The sequence below is a fragment of the Pseudorca crassidens genome, chromosome 18 (genome assembly GCF_039906515.1).
Source record: "Pseudorca crassidens isolate mPseCra1 chromosome 18, mPseCra1.hap1, whole genome shotgun sequence".
NCBI classification, from domain to species: domain Eukaryota; kingdom Metazoa; phylum Chordata; class Mammalia; order Artiodactyla; family Delphinidae; genus Pseudorca; species Pseudorca crassidens.
In genome coordinates this window covers 78,025,806-78,045,522 of record NC_090313.1, presented here as the reverse complement: position 1 = coordinate 78,045,522, position 19,717 = coordinate 78,025,806, and the positions used below count along the sequence as shown (strand labels likewise).

Genomic DNA, 19,717 nt, shown 5'->3' with positions numbered 1-19,717 from the left:
ATGCTGTGGTAAATTACATTAGAAACAGCTGAAAGATAGGAAAGAGTAGAACAAAAATTAGGAGGATGGGCTAAGGACCATCATTTTTCTTAGACAATTATGTTTTTTGTTTTTGTTTTTTGCGGTACGCGGGCCTCTCACTGCTGTGGCCTCTCCCGCTGCGGAGCACAGGCTCCGGATGCGCAGGCTCAGCGGCCATGGCTCACGGGCCCAGCCGCTCCGCGGCATGTGGGATCCTCTCGGACCGGGGCACGAACCCGTGTCCCCTGCATCGGCAGGTGGACTCTCAACCACTGCGCCACCAGGGAAGCCTGACAATTGTGTTTTTAATGATCACTGTCAGAGTGCCACTTGAATACATGCACATTATTACTTGGATAATTTTAAACAGTTTAACAAATTTTTTAAAGAAATTAAGTCCTATTAAAAAAAATTTTTTTGTTATAGACTATAGCAATATTTCTCTTCAGTTAATATAGAAAAGTAGAAATGAGAATTAGCCAACCTATTATTTCTTGCCAAAATATTAAAACAGCGCTGAGAACAATCAAAACTAAAGAATATAGCCTGCAATTCTGCTTTCCTAGTAAATAAAACTATCGTCATTTTCCCGTCCAGACTTGTAAAAAACTTCAGCCTATTGATCAAGACTGAAACTTTGAGACATGCTATCTTGGTATGAATCCTCGTCGTATCTCTTATTTTGTGATTTGAACAAGTAAGTTAACCTACTTAGTGGGCACATACATCACTACATTATTTAAAGGTTGAATAAGATGATAAGTGTAAAACACATACCTTGTGCCCAGCACATGTTCAGGTTAGGTAAATGTTGCTTTTTCTCTTGTCCATGGCTGAAATCAAAGCGTGGGCATATTTTTGCATCTCTCCACATAAACTCAATTCAGGAGCCACTTTCCAGCTTCCGACACTGCCGTGCCCTCATCATGCCCATCCTGTGTTCTGCTAACTCCTACCCATTCTTTAGAAATGCCTTCACTAGTGGCCCCTACGCACAGTGATTCTCCCTCTTCCGTGTTATCCTCTGCAGCATCCTGCTATTTCCTTAACGACACTACCATGCAAAATAATTATTTCTGTGTGTAACTATTTCTTCGGTATCTATTTGTGTCTGATAACAGACTTTTAACTCTTCAGGGCAGGGAGGATTTCTCTCTCAATCATTATTATAACCTCAGCTCTGAACACAGTGTTTGATACGTAGTAGGTGGTCAGGATACGATTGGTTCAAGGAGTGACCGACTAGTAACTGTGGTGTGACTTTCCGTAGGTCTCTGAACTGTTTCTTTCTTCACTGTCTCCCTTACTATCAGAATACTTCCAATTTCAGCATCTTCCACTTACTGGCAGTACGCTGAAGAATGCTCTAGGAATAGGGATTGTTCTTGTTTGGGATTATATATGTTTAATAAACACACCGAAGTGTGAAGATCTCTGTCTCAGTTCTCAGATCTAGTCTTATACGACCACACTCCTGTAATCACTGACTCAAATCGGTGATTCAATGTATGTCTGAATGTTTAAGTGAAAAAATACACCAAGACCATCCATCAGGCAGTTACGAGGCTTCCTCAAGCTTAATTCCACTTTACAGCGTTGCTTTTCTTAATCCATCTTCCTAGTGGCCAAATACTTTGTACAATTGATGCCTCATCTTTTAAGAGGAGAACAGTACAACATGGAATACATTTGTCCTCTTGGGTTTTTTTTTTTTTACAGTTTTATAATGTTTTCTAAATGCCCATATTCCATTTGATATCTTCTCATTGAAAGCACACTTACTAGAAATATTTCAAAAAATCTCCTTTTGCAAGTCACCTTTTTAGGGAAGCTTTCCCTGGTTGTTATCTAAGCCTGACTTATCCCTGGTTATCATCTAAGCCTGACTTATCCCTGGTTATCATCTAAGCCTGACTTAGGTCCCTTCTCACCCAGGCATCATTGCCACCATCACCAATATCATTCTTATTATCACCATCCTGTAAAAACTGCTGAGAGCCTGTGTGTGTGGCGTTACACTAAATGCTATACGTGTACTATGTTGTCTAATTATGCAAAAGCAAGCAAACCTCTAGTCACAGTGACAAACCCCTAACCTTGGTACATCAGGTCAAACGAGTTGTTTGACTTTGCCCCAGTTTCAGTTTTATTTAAGCTGGTATAAAGCAGATTGTTTCTTTTCCATTTTGGTGGAAGCCTAGAGATTGAGTATTTGTTTTTCAGTACTGGATTAAAAAATTTTTTTTTTATTATTGATTTTTTACTGAACTGTGTATCTAGATGGTGGCTGTCAATTAGCTTTGATAAATGGGAATATATATACATATATTATATATATACAATAAATCTATATATTTATATAGATATAAATATAATTACTATATTATATTATTATATATGCAATACATACATGATATACATAAATATTAGATATGATTATCTACCAAAGCTAATTGATAATAATACATACAAAATACAATTATATAAAACTATGTATGTATTAAGGTATCTATACACATGTACAAACATATACGAACTTATATGTATTAATGGTCTATTCACATATACCTTCTCTCATGATTCAGCAAAGGCCATCATGAAACAGAGTATTTAACTCAGAAATGAAACTTGGGTGTGAACTCGTACACAGGGAACCCCCGTTACTGACTTGTCACGTTACTGAACGTCGTCTTTTCTTTCTTGAGTCGTGATAACGCAGACCTGTCCTCTAATGTCGTTTCAGTGTCGCTTTTCTCAGAAATAACTGCCAGCAAGGCCGCATGGATTCAAGGTAAGTCTTCGCTGTAGCAGATTATATACTAAAAAAAAAAAACCTAGCATTATAGTTTTTCCATTTTTCATCCTTTTGAAAGCCTTAATATTATTGCTATGAATGTGATTGTATGAAGCTATAAATTCCTCACTTAATCATTTTTAAATCTCTCTGACTGTGACCAGGAGTTGGAAATACATAAATGTTAAATTTTATGCTTTTTTCCATGTTCCCAAGCCCTGCTCTTCTATTAAAAACTGTCATCTGTTACCTAGTCAAAGGAAAATGGATAAGAAAAGCTTATTGTAGTCCAAGGAACATTCCTTTTTGCATGAATTTCCCAACTTTAATAGGAATGTAGGCTGACTGACAAAACTTGGAGTTTTCAGAAACTGAGTGGGAAAGGACACGTCCCACCTCCTGCTTTGCTTCTCCCCAGCGTCAGTGTAAAAATATCTGGTTTGCAATCTGTGTTTGGGTGCACTCCGTCACCAGAAATATTCCTCTTGGGACTCAAGTATATTTCCTTCTGATTGTTTTATAATTTCGAAGTCAGACTCAGTTTTCATGGCTTTTTATCCCAGGTGAGGATAGGTAATGCTTGGGTCAAAAATGCACCTTTTTCATAAAAGAAAGGACAGACGCCCTGGCTTCAGCAGAACTGTTTTGCTCTAAGCACCTTTCACTGAAGTTCGGCATAGCCGGACCATCAGGCTGACAGCAGGAGTTGCCAATATTTTGTTTTGGTTCTTTCAAGGTGGGAGGAGTCTGGCTTTACAGCTTACAGGATTTCTTTCCAGCTCCTTCTTTCTCTAGTATAAGATCTTGGGCAACTACTTGCTTTTCTTCTTAGCCTTCTTAGTTTTCTCATTGGCAAAATGGCCATAATCACACTTACTGCAGGGGTTTCTACTGATGTTTCGAGGTCTAAAAGGAATAAGGTTTTTATGTCACATCGCAAATAGTCAAATCAGTCCTCGGTAAGTAATATCATCAAGCTGTATGATACCTATGGTTTCCAAACTAAGTTTGAATGATGATTTTCATATTTGTCAGAACTCTGAGGAAGTGGTTGACTCCAGGACGCAGGCAGAGAAAATACAACGTAGACCTGGAGCATTCTGTGTTACTAGAGAGTGGAGTGCTCAGGAGAGGACAGGACGTATTACAAGGGCAAAGAGGCCGACATGAGAGAGCTCCCGATGGCCAAGCCGGGAATAATTTGAACAACAGAAATAAATGGAGTACTGGATTACCGCCCACAGGATAAAATAAATAGCCATGAGTCCAACATCCTGGTGTAAGTACATAATTGAATAAATAACGAATAGAGAAGAGGGATATCTCTTCTTTACAGAGTTCCAGTTGATGAATGTAGAAGCAATGAGGAAAATACAAAGTCAGCACTAGAACACCACAGTAATAGTTGTTGTTGGCCAGATTCACCAAATGGTGTGAGTGAAGATTTAAGGAGAAACAGAATCGTTGCGTTCCTCTCAAAGTATCTCTCCCAAGGTATTTATTAATTGCAAAGGGAAATCTTTATAATGGAAAAAGCTACAGACACCACCTTAACTAAGTAATCAAGGTAAATATCCCTGATGATAAAACATCTCGGCATCATATACCCTCCGGATGTGGCACTGAGAAAGGCCCATCACTTCTGTGATCTCCTTTAAAAAATGGACAACTTCAACATAATAATAAAAAAATAGGACAAACCCCAATGAGGGGACATTCTATAAAATAACTGACCAGTACACCTCGAGCGCCAAGGTTCTGAAAGACAAGGAGAGATTAAGGAAACGAAGGAGGTGAAAAACTAAATTCAGTGTGAGCTCCTGCGTTGGACCCTGGAACAGAAATACGGACGTTAGTGGAAAAATACCAGTGTTAACTGCTTAGTTTTGGTAATCGTACTATGATTAAGTAAGATATTAACACTGTGAGGGACCAGGGGAAGGGTGTAGGCAACTTCTTTGTAAGCCTAAGTTTAATCTTTTTAAATAAGAAGTTGAAATATCTGTTAGGACAAAGTTGTCATTCTTCTTTGGGAATATATCTAGCCATATCACTGAAATTGCATATTTCTAATTTATTACCAATAATTTTACAAAGTTTTGGGAGAACTTCTCTGAATCTATCCCTGAGTACATGCCCTCTTTCAGAGCTAAATCCTGTTGCCCTTCATCAACAATATTTTAATTTGGGGGCGGGGGGGTAGGTTGACCTCTGGGTCACAGAATGATTTGAAGAGAAGCAAACCCATATGAAATCATGAACTAGAATGAACTCAGAGATGGTACCCAGGAATTGTCTGGAAATCTCTGTGAAAGGCCATCAAGAGGGCAAAGAGGTTCAGGATGGAATGAACCCCAGACTCTATGTACCTTTCTGTTCTTCAGACTCTCGCCGCACTTTCCTCATCTGTTCAAGGAATGAAAAAGCATGTGATTTCCCTTCAGAAGGAGCCTTGTGTGAGAAGCAGCCTCGTACAGGTCGGAGCAAACATCAGGGTCCCCGAGCTGAGCACAGCACAGTGCCCATCAGAAATGCAACAGGGCCAGGCCCAGGCATTGATCACTACAGGCACACTCATTGCAAAACGATGCAAAGAACACACATACCTTTAATCAAAACGAAACACTTAAAAAACATTTTTTCATTTAAACAACTCCACCATCTTGTCCCAACCGTCACAGAACTTCTGGGTTTCCATACCAGGAAAACTTTTTAAAAAGAAACTTTGAGACTCTGCTAGGCACATCAAAAATGGTTCTTTTATGGTTCATTGCCATTTAATTAGACTAACAGGGTTTCTTAAATGATACAGTTTTTGCTTTTTATTATATCCAATGCGTGGGATTTCCAGTCAAAGTAAGGCAGGTGTGCCCCGCCATTGAGGTGCTCATTTCCCTGGTGACGGGTGGGCCACGGTGCTCTGGTTCTGACCCTCTGCAGCAGGGTCTGCATCTCAGAGGAGGTGTCATAGTGCTGGGCAGGCGACCTCTGCCTCTGCTGTCGACTCGTAACCACGGGAAAATTAATGCTAGGATGGGGGTCCTAGATAGAACGTCTTATAAAGACATTTAAGATAATTTTCTTATTTTTAAAGAATGAGATCTAAGAATAAAATAAAAAATAATATTTCTTTCTAAAAGGAGAACTGTTTGAAGATCCAGGAAATTATAAATTAAATGTCATGTTGGGCTCCTGTTTCCCAGTGATTAAAGGACTTGGCTGGAGAGGCCCCTCTCCTCAACGCCCCCCATGTACGGAGAGACAGGTTCTGAGGGTTTCCTCTCAGCTCTTCCAAGTACCTGGCACGTGCTCTTCCTAAAGCTTAAACGCAGTGAAACTTAAACTTTCTGGATCGTAAGCCCCTCTCGGAATATGATGAAATGTGTTGATTGTGGGAGAAAAAAGTATATACACAAATCACACCCCATCTTGCTTACTATTTCCGGTGCCGCCTAGATCTTGTGAAATCCACCCCCCGCCGCCGTGGACTGGAGAGCTGGGGAGAGTCCAGTTTTACCTATGCAAACCAGAGTTCTCTTTTGTTGTGTATTCTCCACGTGCTTAGCATGTGTTATTTCGTCCAATTCTCAAAATAATCCTATGCATAGCTGAGGCCGGCGCAAAATGAAAATGCAGGGCCCTTGGTTTTAAAACCGCAGGAAAACAGTGCTTATAGCGACACTGAGGCACAGCGCTCCTCACTTGCTTCCTGGGTCTCTCACCGGGGGTTTCTGCGGTTCTTTTGTTTGCGACGCCACGCTGCCCGCCTCCTGCACAGGCGTGCCCAATGGGCATGCAGGGCCCCCGCGTGCGCACAAGGCCTAGCTGGGCCCCTTTCCCTCCCGCCGGGTGGGGACGCCTGTGCTCTGGCTTCAGGCGGACGAACCTCGTGACCTCGAGCCCGGCATCCCACTTCCTAGGGGCCTGGGGTCAGGACCGGGCTAGAAGGTCAGCCCGTGGACCACGGCGATGCCCGGCCAGCGCGCCCCAGGGCTCCTCCATCGCCCCGCCCATCACCGGCGGGATGCGCACAGCGTCGTCACCCTCACCCCAAGGTTGGCTGCAGCAGTGGTCCCTGGGTGGCACGGAGGGGGAGGCCAGAGAGGACCTAGGGGGGCCGTGATGGGGGCGCAGGCAGCTGAAAGCCTGTCCTGGGGAGAGGGGAGAAGCAGCAGTGGGGGAACCCCTTGTGAGCTAAGGCCCCGAGCCCCCCCTCCCATGCCCCCTTGCCCCACTGAACTTCACTTAAGAAACAGATTCAGGGGCTTCCCTGGTGGCGCAGTGGTTGAGAGTCCGCCTGCCGATGCAGGGGACGCGGGTTCGTGCCCCGGTCCGGGAGGATCCCACATGCCGCAGAGCGGCTGGGCTCGTGAGCCATGGCCGCTGAGCCTGCGCGTCCGGAGCCTGTGCGCCGCAACGGGAGAGGCCAAAACAGTGAGAGGCCCACGTACCGCAAAAAAAAAAAAAAAAAAAGGAACAGATTCAGAGATGAAATTATTAAATGTCAAGACACTGGAGGTAAAGAAGATCAGGGTGTTTAGGTAACGGTCCAAGGCACAGAGAGTAATCGCGGAGCAGGGATTCAAAGCCCAGTCTGCGGGTTCCAAAGCCAGCTCTTCAGCACTCAAGCACACAATGAGGTGGTGAGGACAGGTGTGGACCGGCAGGGACCGAACCTAACCACCTGTACACCCACAGGGAACCGTCAGCCCTCGGGAGGACCTCGTTAGTTTAACAGGAAAGAGCTAAATCGGACTCGAGTTCTGTTTCTTTGACTTTAATATTTGCTTTTTGTTGCTTTTGTTATTACAATCCTACATAATGGCCTGCCTCGGGGAACTCTGCCCCTCTGCCTGAGTGTTAAACTAACGTGCCTCTGTTCAGCTCACAGGGAGACGTCTGACCCCGTCCATCCACCTGGGGATGGCCGCAGGAAAGAAGAAATTAACACATCCCCTCCCCTAGGCTGGCCATCCCATGGGACCTCTGCAAAACTATGGCCTTTTTACTTTACTTCCTCATCTCCTCCCTGTCTCTGTGCTGTAAAGGAGACTGGCATCCAGACCCCAAAAAGATGGTTTCTCAGGGACACTCGTCTGCCATCTCCTCGGTCAGCCGGCTTTCCGAATAAAGTCATCTTCCTTGCCTCGGCACCTTGCCTCCGATTCCCTGACCTGTCGTGCGGCAAGCAGAGCGAGCTTGGACTCGGTAACTTTAGGACCTAGGGAGACAAAGATGAAGGACAGGCATCCTAAGTGTTCGGGGTTCCAAAGAGGAAGGGGTGGGATCGGGCAGGGGCTGGGAGTGCCTGGCCCCAAGCAAATGGGAGGTGGGCAGGAGGGGCGGACAGACAGGGCCCAAGGGGCCTTCTGCCGCATGCGTGTAGAAAACAAGGACAGGGCCTGAGAGGCCGCAGGAGGCCCCTGCCGGAGGCTCAGGAATCACAGTCAGCCAGGCTCACGGCCCTGAAGCCAGACGTCACGAGAGGCAGAAGCACCCGAGAAGTCTAGCTGTGAAGCAAAAAGAGTGTCCGAGACAAAGCACTGGAGACACCACAGTGAAAGAACCAGCAGGTCTGGGTGACGGAGTGTGTTTGGAGTCAAGGCAGAGAGCCAGTCAGACCGGGGAAGGATGGATGAGGCCTTCGGACGGTCTGAATAATAATCCTTTTCAAAACACAAAAATCACCAAGCCCCACTGAACTTACTCATTCGGATTTAACTGTACACCAACTTGCCTGTACTGGCCTCACCTAAGCACTTTTTTCCCTTTGAGTCTTACCGTGATTTCTCCATATTGCTAAATACATCAGGCTATTTCTGTAGCAGCAGCGTCATGTATCGAACCCAGACTCCCTAGAGAAGCGAGTGGAGATGCAGACTCATGCATGATTTGAGACTTCCCACATGATGTCCACGGGCGCTCAGACAGCGGGGTACACCTGGCTTTTTGCTAGGCGACGTGTTTCGTTGTATTTTGTAACAGAGAGATGCGTCAGGCTACCCTGGCACCTGGACGAAGCTGCCCGCTCAGAACAGCTGTGGGCACGCAGCCTCCATCTGTCCCCCGGGCCCGTCCATCCAGGCTGGGAGGGGTGGCCTTGGAGACAATATAAAACAGCCTAACTGTAGCTGAAACCAGCATCTTTCTTGCATAGAATTTATTTTATGCTTCTTTCTTTCAGTCGAGTTTGTGCATTTTCTGGTATAGAATGTCTCTAACAAAGCATTCTGGATGATTGCTAGTCCATTCACGGAGTTCAACTTTGCCAAGTCAAATTTACCCGTTTCAACGGCTCCACCAAAGTGAGCTCACCCTCAAGAAGTCCCACCTGCTCTTGGAAGAGTAGTTGCCGTTAGCATAGAACTCTGCCTTCCACCAAGCATGTGGGTCACCTTCTGCACTAGGACAAGGCCCTTCTTCAGCCGCCCAGCTTGGCTTTGCCCTCCACTTCCTGCCCAAGGGGAGAACATCGCTGCGCTGCTCACCAACAGATCTGCACAGGAAAGGGAGCTCAAAACATTCACTTTATGATTTTTTTTTTTTTTCCCTGCGGTACACGGGCCTCTCACTGCTGTGGCCTCTCCCGTTGCGGAGCACAGGCTCTGGACGCGCAGGCTCAGCGGCCATGGCTCATGGGCCCAGCCGCTCCGCGGCATGTGGGATCCTCCCGGACCGGGGCACGAACCCGCGTCCCCTGCATCGGCAGGTGGACTCTCAACCACTGCGCCACCAGGGAAACCCTAACTTTATGATTATTTTTAAATTTATTTTTAAATTTATTTTTTATACAGCAGCTTCTTGTTAGTTATCTATTTTATACGTGTTAGTGTATACATGTCAATCCCAATCTCTCAGTTCATCCCACCACCCCCACCCCACTTTCCCCCCTTGGTGTCCATACGTTTGTTCTCTCCATCTGTGTCTCTATTTCTGCTTTGCAAACCAGTTCATCTGTACCATTTTTCTACATTCCACATATATGTGTTAATACACCATATTTGTTTTTCTCTTTCTGACTTACTTCACTCCGTACGACAGTCTCTAGGTCCATCCACGTCTCTACAAATGACCCAGTTTGTTCCTTTTTATGGCCAAGTACTATTCCATTGTATATATGTACCACATCTTCTTCAACATTAACTTTAAATAGCTCTGATAAGATAGACAAATGTAGACACTGCTCTTCGCAAAGTTTAACTCATCAACCATGCACACGGATGCGTATACAGATACAGATTAGCTAGCTGAGGATCAAATAAAGGAAAAAATGTGGTGGTTTCAAACTCTTTTTATGCAGATTTCAAAAGATGAAATAGAGTTTCATAAGAGTACACTAGTTTGCTAGGTCTGTCATAGCAAGGTACCGCAGACGGGGCGGCTTAAACAACAGAAATCAGTTTTTTCACAGTTCTGGAGGCTGGACGCCCAGGATCCCAGTGCTGGTGGGGTTGGTTTCCTCCCTTCTTGGGCTGTAGAGAGCCCTCTTCTCTCTGCATCTTCATATGGTCTTTCCTCTGTGTGTGTCTGTGTCCTAATTTCTTCTCTTTATAAGGACACCAGTCATATTGGATCAGGGCCCCACCCCAGTGACCTCATTTCACCTTAATTATCTCTTTAAAGGCCCTTTTTCCAAATAAAATCACATTTTGAGGTCCTGGGGGGCAAGACTGTGACATGAATCTTGGAGGGACACGCACATTGAGCAGCCCTTAACGATGGGCAACTGTACTTTGTGAGACAGGACCCCTGATGTGAGCCTACGAGTCCGTGCTGAGCGTCGTGTGCATAGTTCAAGGGTGAGTGTCAGGAACACGACTGATTCGACTTCGTATGGTATCTCACTCTGCAGAAAAGACTCTCATTTGTTTCTGTTTTCCATCACTCAACTAAATCTTAACTGAACACCCATTATGTGCAAAATGCTGTTAACTGCAGCACAGCTAGAAAAGGATTCAAAGACACCTGAGGTGCTCCCCATTCTCAACACAATTCCACATCTTCCTTGAGAACCGATGAGGTTATGTGGTTCGTATATGGTAAACGCCAGAATGCACACTAGCCCTTAAGACAGTGACTAGTGACAGCTGTAGACACTCCCTATAGGTTCTGAATAAATATTTTATGCATAAATATAATTATTTCTACAGCGTTTTGCCTTTGGTACCTGGAGAGGTTAAAAGGGAAGCTGGTTCTATTGTTCAGAACATTTCTTTGTGACATTTTTCCAGTGACAACTGAGGCTTTAGGAGAAAAGACAAGGCTTGGAGTGGCTCTAAAGTAAATGACTAGTCACGCTAGAGCGTCACCTGGGGGAAATTTGGGAGAATTTCTGTGAAAATCAATCATGGGGAATTGATAGGGAATCTACGATCGTATCACGTTAAAAACAAACAGCCAGCCATCCTTTGGCTTCCTGTTAACTCTTTATTAGATGAATGCATTTGCTTGGCCACAGTTTACAGATCTTTTCCCCTGAAGACAAGAATTCTGCAACTTTAAAAAAACTTTCTCTGTGGAAGATTGAGTGGAAACAACAATGTATTACGTTTTTTCCCCTTCAAATGTTACGAAAAATACTCTTTCTAGATTGATAGCCAACACTTCACTCTTTAATCCTTCTGGATCCAGCTTTGTGCCAAGTTAGAAACCTTTAAACACGTTTGTTAGCAGTGGTCTGGGCCGGCTGGCTTTGAACTGCTGTCACACTCCCGGGGCTGTAATTTCTACGAACCTGCCCCTCACACAGGCTTGCAGAGCGCTGCCGAGAGCCTCGTGTGAGACAAGAAGAGTCATAAATAACAACTGTGTGAAGCCCTCCAGTTTTCATCCATCGTTTAGACTTAATACAAAGGCATTTCAGAAGTGAGTCCTATTACTGTCTGAAACAATGCAGGCCTGCGGTAGGTCTATTTGAGACAAGATTTTACAGCTGTGTCATAAAACATATCTGAGTAAAAACACATGGTTTCTTGATCGTTAAGATTTTTCCAACTGAATGGGCCAAACTTCACAATACAGCAGAACTTAATGTTTGCTTTGATACCTGTAATGAACGGCCCAGTAATCCCAGAAGGCCATGAATTTTAACGAAAGATTAACCGTTTCCTACCATCTTGTGCACGTTCACTGAAACACACGAATAAACCTCTTTTCCGGATTTAGCCTCAAAAACATGCCCACGCGTGTGGGCTCAGGTCCATTCAGTTCGCTCCCAACAGCTTCTACCTGCTGATGTCAATGCTGATTTCCAGTCCCAGATCCCTTCTTGATGATCACAAAAATGTTTTCTCCAAAAAGACAGCGCCAACTACCTCGAAAAGGGACCAAATAGTAGATAGAGCAAATCAGAGAAACCGCAGGTCTGGGAAATGTTAACCGAAGTGATTTCCTGAAATTCCTTATTTCAACTCATTACAGGGACACTGAAAAGGATCTGGCCATAGGCAACACGCACCTACGTTTCAGGTTCAGATTAACGGCCGGAGTTCAATTTTGGTTAAAGAGAACACATTCATCCCTCTTTAGAGTGGTTTTCCTACTGATTTGTTTTTAAAAGCAGCCACTGCGAGCACATGCCAAGATGCGGTTGTTTCTCCCTGACACCCAGAGTGGCTGAACCGTCCGAGCGCACCTTTTCACAACCAGCCTCCTCCCCACGCCGGACACTGGCGTTGTGGACACGCGGCAGCCACGATCCACAGTGCACACGAGCTGCACAGGCCCCCAGCGCCAGGCGACAGAGAAGGGCAGGCGCGGTGCAGGACGGCGCATCTCTGGCCAGGGTCCCGGCAGCACGGCCCTGCCCACACCTCGCCCAGATCCCAGCTTTGGCTTCATGGTTTCTGATTCAAGCAAGTTCTGGGAATGAACCGAAGGAGGGAATCATCCAGTTAGTCCTTGAGACGAAGTGTTTTTAATGCTCTCTGGCTTATTCCGGGTTCTTAAGTTACATCCTCTCCCGGTGTGCTTTTCTGGCCGTGGGTGGCCTGGGTTGGTCACCAGTGGTCCACGCTTGGCAGAAATGCTCTGCCCTGCTCTCCACCGCGGTCCGAGAGGTGGGGCTCCCCCGACCCAGGACAGGCAGGAGAGCGTGGAATTTCAGGCGTTTACACACTTTCTTAGGTTGGAGCTCGGTTTCTGCAGCGGACTCATGTTTCACCTGAGAAACTGTAACAGGGAACAGCCAATCCTGACTCCATGTTGGATCTGTTTCTTTCCTTTAATGGCTGCTTCCTGTTGCTTTTGTTCCCTAAAAAGATACAGTCTATACATAAGGGCCTTCCCCGGGGAACCCTGCCCCTCTGTTAAACCTAAGTGCCTCTGTTCAGGGGAACATCCGGACCCTGTCCCCCTGGCGATGGCCGCAAGAAAGAAGAAATGAACACATCCCCTCCCCGAGGCTGGCCATTCCAGGGGGTACTTGCAAATCGTACGGCCGTTTCACTTTGCTTCCTCGTCTCCTCCCCCTCTCTGTGCTGTCCAAGGAGCTGGCATCCAAAGCCCCTGGGATGGTTATTGGAGACTGTAGTCGGCCGCGTCCTCGGCCTGCTGGCTTCCCGAACGAAGTCGTAGTCGCTGCCTCGACACCTCACCCCCCGACGCACTGGCCTGGCCTGGGCGAGCGGAGCGAGCTTGGATTTGGTAGCAGACCAACCCAAACAGTGTGAGAGCGCCGCACCCACGGACACGCGGCCAAGAGGGTGGCGGGCAAATCGCCCCGTACATTTGAAGCAAACAGGCTGCTTGAGGAAGGGGCACATCATGCCTTTATGACTGACCATCAGTAAAGAGAACTGATTTTAGATTCCACCAGATTACTTAAAATTTTACGTATCGGGGCTGAACACATATGTCATTAATTCCCAAATAACATTTAGCTTTTGTGATTGAAACAAGAATAGCCATGAATCTATATTACTTGGTATTCTCCACCAGACACTGTTCTAAGTGCTTTACCTAGACCACACACCAGCCCTACGAGGGGGGCAGGACACTGAAGCACCCCCGGAGCTGACCTTGGGTTCGGACAGAAGTCAAATGCTACACCCCAAAGTGAGATCACAGATATAATACCCATTGCAAGGTTTCTTGAAAACGGTAACTGCTCAAAGCATGTTTGCTACCAGTAACGGTACTAAAATTGCAGGGAAATGAATTATTCCTGCTACCTTCCAACAACTTTGCTCAATATTTATGTGAAGAAACATAATATTCAACCTGCTTCCACTAGATAAATGAATGTCGCACATGATTTCTGAAGTTTCATCTTATCTCCCCTGCCCACACGTGTATGAGCGGGCAATAAAAGCTTAAAGTTTTTTAAGCTACGAAGATTTGGAGGAAGAAGAACAAAGGGCGTTATTTACTAAAGCTACTTCGGCAGTAAACTACTGCTATAAGTAGGTGTACTCAGATTTTTTTCATCTCTTCAAACCAAATTTGGCAATAGAAGTTGTTCAGTGTTAGTGGCAGTATTAAATTGTACTGATTATATGTGAATCAGAGAAATATACACCCCCAAATGGCGTTTTCAATAATCAGAGAAGTATTTTAGATGCAACAGGTGGAGAGACTGTAAAAAGCCTGTCGGACACCCAAGGCGTTGCCTATTGCAGAAATCACAGGCTTTGGGCCTGGCCCAGCCAGCTTCAGATTGCTCACTGTAGATGTGTCCCTGGAAGGTTTTCTCCACCTTCTTAGCCTTCCACGTTCTCATCTTTGAAAGGGTGACTGGGTGGATTAAGAGGTGATGCCTTTACAGCACCACACAGTGTCTAGCATTTACCAAACGCCCAGTAGGTGGTAGGTTTCCAGAGTCCACATGTTCTTGTGGGGAAGGAACCTTTCCACGAGCAGAAGACCAGCGATGATGTCCCCTTCCAGGCTATGTTCATAGGTTTGTTTGTTAGGAGCGGAATTGCTCAGTTTTTGGGGGGGGGGAGGGGGCAGCTGTGTGAGGAGGGTTTGCCCACCTGGGCAGCAGAGTGGAGGGGGGAGGGGCAACAGAGTGGCCGCACCAGAGGGGCATCACATCACTGTCTTCCTGCACCGTCTTCCGGCCATCAGCTTTGCATTAAGGCTGAGAATGAGGGGACGGGGTGGAGGAGAGACGCACGCAGGCTGTGTGGGTTGAAGATAGGGATGTGACAGAAAACAGAGCAAAAATCTCTAGGGAAGATGATCAAGGAGGCAAACTCAGGAGGAAGGCCTGTAACCCGGGTCCCTCTGCTGGGGCTTCTCTGCTCCCCTCTGCTTTCCCAGCTGTCCGTCTGTCTCCCAAAATCTGAGTGAAAAGTCTCTTACTTACAGTTCCCACTAAGAAAGCTATAGTATGCATCCCACCCTTGCTGAGCAGTGAACACCTAACTCTTAAATTGTTCACATTCTTACTTGTAGTTCTTCAGGTAATTTAGCAGATACTTATTGTGTTTCCCACTGCAAAGGAAAACAAGACTTTTGCTGGAAATACAAAGCTGGATGAGGCATTGCCCGGCTGACCCAGGAGCTGGCAGCCCAGCATGGGAGGTTAGGTCGAGCGCAGAAAGAGAGAGCACAGCAGAGACGGATTAATTGTTCCTTTGCCCAATTAAGACCTGGCATTCATGTGACAGATGCCCTGGTCAAAGGACCAGACTCCGTGTGCCCTGGTGGAGGTGGCCAAGGGCACGAAGGGCTGCAAGGCCCCCCCGCCCGCTGGCGTCTCAGGCAGGGACGGCTTCAAGGAGCGGGGTGGACGGAGACGGCCCCGCAAGGGTCAGGCCTGAAAGCAGAGTGGTAAGTTTTCTCTGTTTCTGTTTAGTTTAATACACGCAAATGTCCAGAAGCGAGGCCCACTTCTTATTTTCCTAATAGTTTCAACCGCTGTGTCCTCTCACGGGGGCCCCGGAGGAACATTCTGTGCAGAGGAGCACAGCTGTGTGACAGGAGGGAAGGCGCTGGGCCAGCTCCACTCTGTCAGTATCTGCAGTCTCCCCAGATCCCCAACCTCCCCAGCCCTTAACCGTGTATGTGCGCATGGGTATGTGTGTGTGTGCGCGCGTGTACACGTGCACACGTATATGTGTAATCGTGACGTTTGGGATTATAGCCCGGATAAACCTAAAGGTCACAGTCAGCATCATTTCAGACGCTCTTTCCTTGATGACTCAACCGTACTACTTCTGAATTTCTTAGAAGAAAGGATGAGTGAGTTCCGCAAGTGGGGAAACTTAGCCTGAGACTTGGTGTGGACCTCAAACACTGCAAAGCAGACGCAGGGACAGAATCAATGATTTCGTACTCTGAGCCTGCCCAGCCCCTCCCTCTGCCAAATTACAGAAAGCCAAGGAAAGAGAGCATCCCCCCCGATACACACGTGGGTGCGTTTCTAATTCCTCTTGAATCCCAGCAGGGCTGGTTCTGTTCAGTGTCCTGTCACAGTAACGATCACCCAGGTTAAGAGCGAGCCCTCTCCAAGACTCGATGCTATTTACATGAGAAATCCATCTTCCAATGTGTGACATTTTTTTCCATTACAAAAACTGCAGCTCGCGGTATGAAAACGGCTGATGAGAGGGTTTAAGGGTGGCGTGTGAGCTCCTGATAATAGCACCACCCATTCCGGCGCCACTCAGACCTGAGCATGTTGCATGGGGCATCTCCTGCATCCAGACGGGGTGATTTAGTTATTTTTAGCCAGCCCTGGTTAGATGGGAGGCGGTGCAATAAGGGATCTCACCCAAGGTGACCCCCGCACCGTAAACAATACCTCCTCCTGGGCCATGCCGGTTGGGGGGCTCTGTCCACTCCCTGGGTCCCTGCTGCCTTAGAGAAGGACTCACCCTGCCTGTGGGACTGTCCCTGCCGGGTCACGAGAGCCAGGAGCGGACTGTCGCAAAGGGCATCTCGTTCGGTCATGGTCACGGGGTTCTAAACAGGAAAGGGACTTGTACTCTGTGTTCCCTTGCAGTCCTTGGAATTTTTCATCAGTTTTTGAGTCAGCCTGAGTCTGTTCTGGAATTCGGGAGACTTAATCGTGCTGCCATGTCAAGGAATTATTGCAGATGTCGACATGATCCCTTCTAAATGAGCCTTTACATTTTCGAGAAATGCCTTCCTTTGAAGGGAGGGTGCCCACGAGGACCCCAGTGACCAACATATTTGTGATTCCCTAAGACTTCAAGCCAGCTCTTGGCACCCCACCAGGAATCTTTGGTAGGAAAGTTTTGAGCTAGATACTTTCATATAATAAATTCTATCTGACAATTCGGGCACTCCCTTTCATGACCACATCTCCGCTTGCCAGGCGGGTACACTGTACAGAGTCAGTGGGCCCAGTACCCACCCCGGGCCCGGGAGTTACATGTGCTTTTTGTAAACCATTCTTTTAATGAGTTCAAATGAGACTGTTTCTAGTTACATCTCATATAGAAAATGTACCTTTTTTTCAAGTAAATGCCTGCAAATTTATATGAGAGACACGTATCACTAGTAAGAAGATTCAAAAACCCAACTTTATACGATTCGAATTTTATCAGTAATTGTGAACCGTTTTTATAAAATGCTAGCTAACCTTTTTCTTCTTTTAATGTAAATATAGTTGCTGAAGAGGAAAAACCATGGTGTTTAGCCCAGCAATTTAAAGATTGTCCCCTTTGATGTGTTCTAAGTACGGAAAGCTTTTCTGTATTATACCCCTAACGCAGAGAAAAGGCTGTTAGAGAATCCTTTATCCCAGCGGAGACCCAGTTCACGCTGCAATTGCCTTTCACTCTGCAGAGCCTAAAGAGAGATGGAAATTTTATATGGCCTGATGTCAATCAGGGATGTGCCTTGTGGAGCATCTAGTTAAAATAGCGAAGTTAAAGACCTTGCCTACTCTTCTTAACTGCGGCTGTAAACTGTCTGCCCAGAACTTCCCTCCGTGTTCAGCCACGTCTCCAGGCCCCACTCCTCTCTTTCTCTGAAGTCTTCTTGCCCAGAGTGAGCATGGAGGAGCCGGCCTCTGTGCATCACCTCTCCTGTACTCACTCACTCACTCATTCATTCATTCATTCTAGTCATTCGGACATCCTTCTCGACTTGTTGGCCTGACCCAGGCACTATTTCAAATGCCACGTTGAACAGAGCCAAGAGTGCGGAAATCCTGGCCTGATCACTTACAAAATACGAGAGGTTTGGGCAGTTACCTGACTTAACCTCTCTGGGCCTCCAAACAGAGAAGGGAACACGCTTACCACACGTGGCTGTAGGTATTGATGGGGAAGGTAGCTCTACCTTCCCGTAAAGCGAAAATGCAACACCCGTACTTGTACGTTTTCCTTTACGGTGGTGCTTTCAGCCTTCCTACAAGTCTTCAAGTACAGGATCGTTTTATCCTCACGCCAGCTTTGTGAGTAGAATTTATTATCTCTCTTTTCCCAAGAACTGAGGCAAAAGGAAGACCACAGATGGGCGGACTGTCCCCCCAGTGCTGTCCCAGCACAGGTCCTGCTTCTGGACCATACGCTGCCCCGCGACGTCCGTCTTGCAGAGCATCACGTAATGACAAAAATAATGTTAACGTCAGGAACCACCCGTTCATAGCCTTGAGATCATTTTTGTTCTGTAGGAGACAATTATCTGTGGGTTCCCCGAAGTGCCTGGAAAAGTACTTTGATACAAACCCACTGATGCCAGAAATCCCAATAGTAACAACTAATTCCTTGAAGGTGAACATTGACCTTTTCCTCTAATATTTATCAGAAATGTACATGGGCCTAAAAGCGGAAGCATATTTAGTCTATAATTCTTCAGAGCATGTGATTCTGTCAGCTTCGCCCTTGAAAGAAAGAAAGCTGGGTAGAGAGAGATCTGGAGCACACTTTTGGGTCTAGGAATTTTCTGTAATACCTTTATGACTTAAATATACTGTTTATAGCTTTGTTTAATCTACAGAAACACTTTGTTATTAACCCAAAGTCCCCATATTAGGAATTTAAAAAATAAATCATGTTATACTCATAAACTGACTTATTAATAAACAATTAAAATGGTAAAGAAGATTATTATAAAGGGGAAAAGATGGCCAGTGAAGGGGAAAAGGAAGAGACCTCGGGACTTGCCTGGTGGTCCAGTGGTTAAGACTCCGCACTCCCAGTGCAGGTTTGATCCCTGGTGGGGGAACTAAGATCCCACATGCCGCACGGTGCGGCCAAAAAATGAATAAATAAAAGATAGATAAATAAAATGCACACACCCAGTCATTAAAAAAAAAAAAAAACGTAAAAAAAAAGAAGAGGCCTTGGGGCAGGAGGAAAAGACAGCAGTGAGGCAGAGAGGACCCACAGAGCACGGCCATTTCCCTGCACAGACAGAGTTCTCAGGGCACATCATCTGACCCAACCAGGTCTACTGAATTGAATTTACACTTTGATTCAAAAAAGCAAAGTTTCTGCCCCTAAACCTATACTTGCCTCTTGACGGAGGCTGATCCTTTCAGGATAGCACCAAAGGAGGCATGAATTCCCTGTGTTTTTTATTTTAAGGAGGTGCTAACATGCAGTTTAATTATAAGCACTTAAATTCCGGTGATGTCAATGGCCTCACCTCCGAGGGACCCCAGGGCAGGGCCGCAGGACCTGGAGCGGTGACCAGTCCACAGGCACGTGTGGATTCAGCACACAGGCCTGTGAACGTGGCCGGGAGCCTTTAGGTAACGTCTAGGAACAGCTGGCTTCAATTCAAGATTTTGTGGAAAGAGCAGAGTAGGGGATGGAAAGTTCTGAAAAGGTAAGGAGTCAAGTTCAGTAGACACAGCACAGGTTGTGGCTGAGTGTTCAGAATTCTCTTCTGCTGTTTTAAACTAGGCCCATGGAAAAGTCCAGCTGACAGACCAGTTATTAATGGGTTCACTACGTTCCAAACAACATATGGAAAACT

The 19,717-nt window shown here is 46.1% G+C and overlaps 1 long non-coding RNA gene across 9 annotated transcripts in view; it reads right to left on the bottom strand.

Annotated features, from left to right (window-relative positions):
* LOC137211355 (uncharacterized) overlaps positions 1 to 19,717 on the bottom strand; it is a 218,998-nt gene that overhangs the window by 24,856 nt on the left and 174,425 nt on the right. Inside the window, exon 6 of one of the 9 annotated variants that reach the window (XR_010937059.1) lies at positions 7,278 to 8,036. The exons of the other annotated variants lie outside the window; for them this stretch is intronic. This is a non-coding gene — a long non-coding RNA (uncharacterized lncRNA). Of the gene's footprint in view, positions 1 to 7,277; positions 8,037 to 19,717 lie in introns of those variants that run through there. 9 annotated transcript variants of the gene reach the window in all.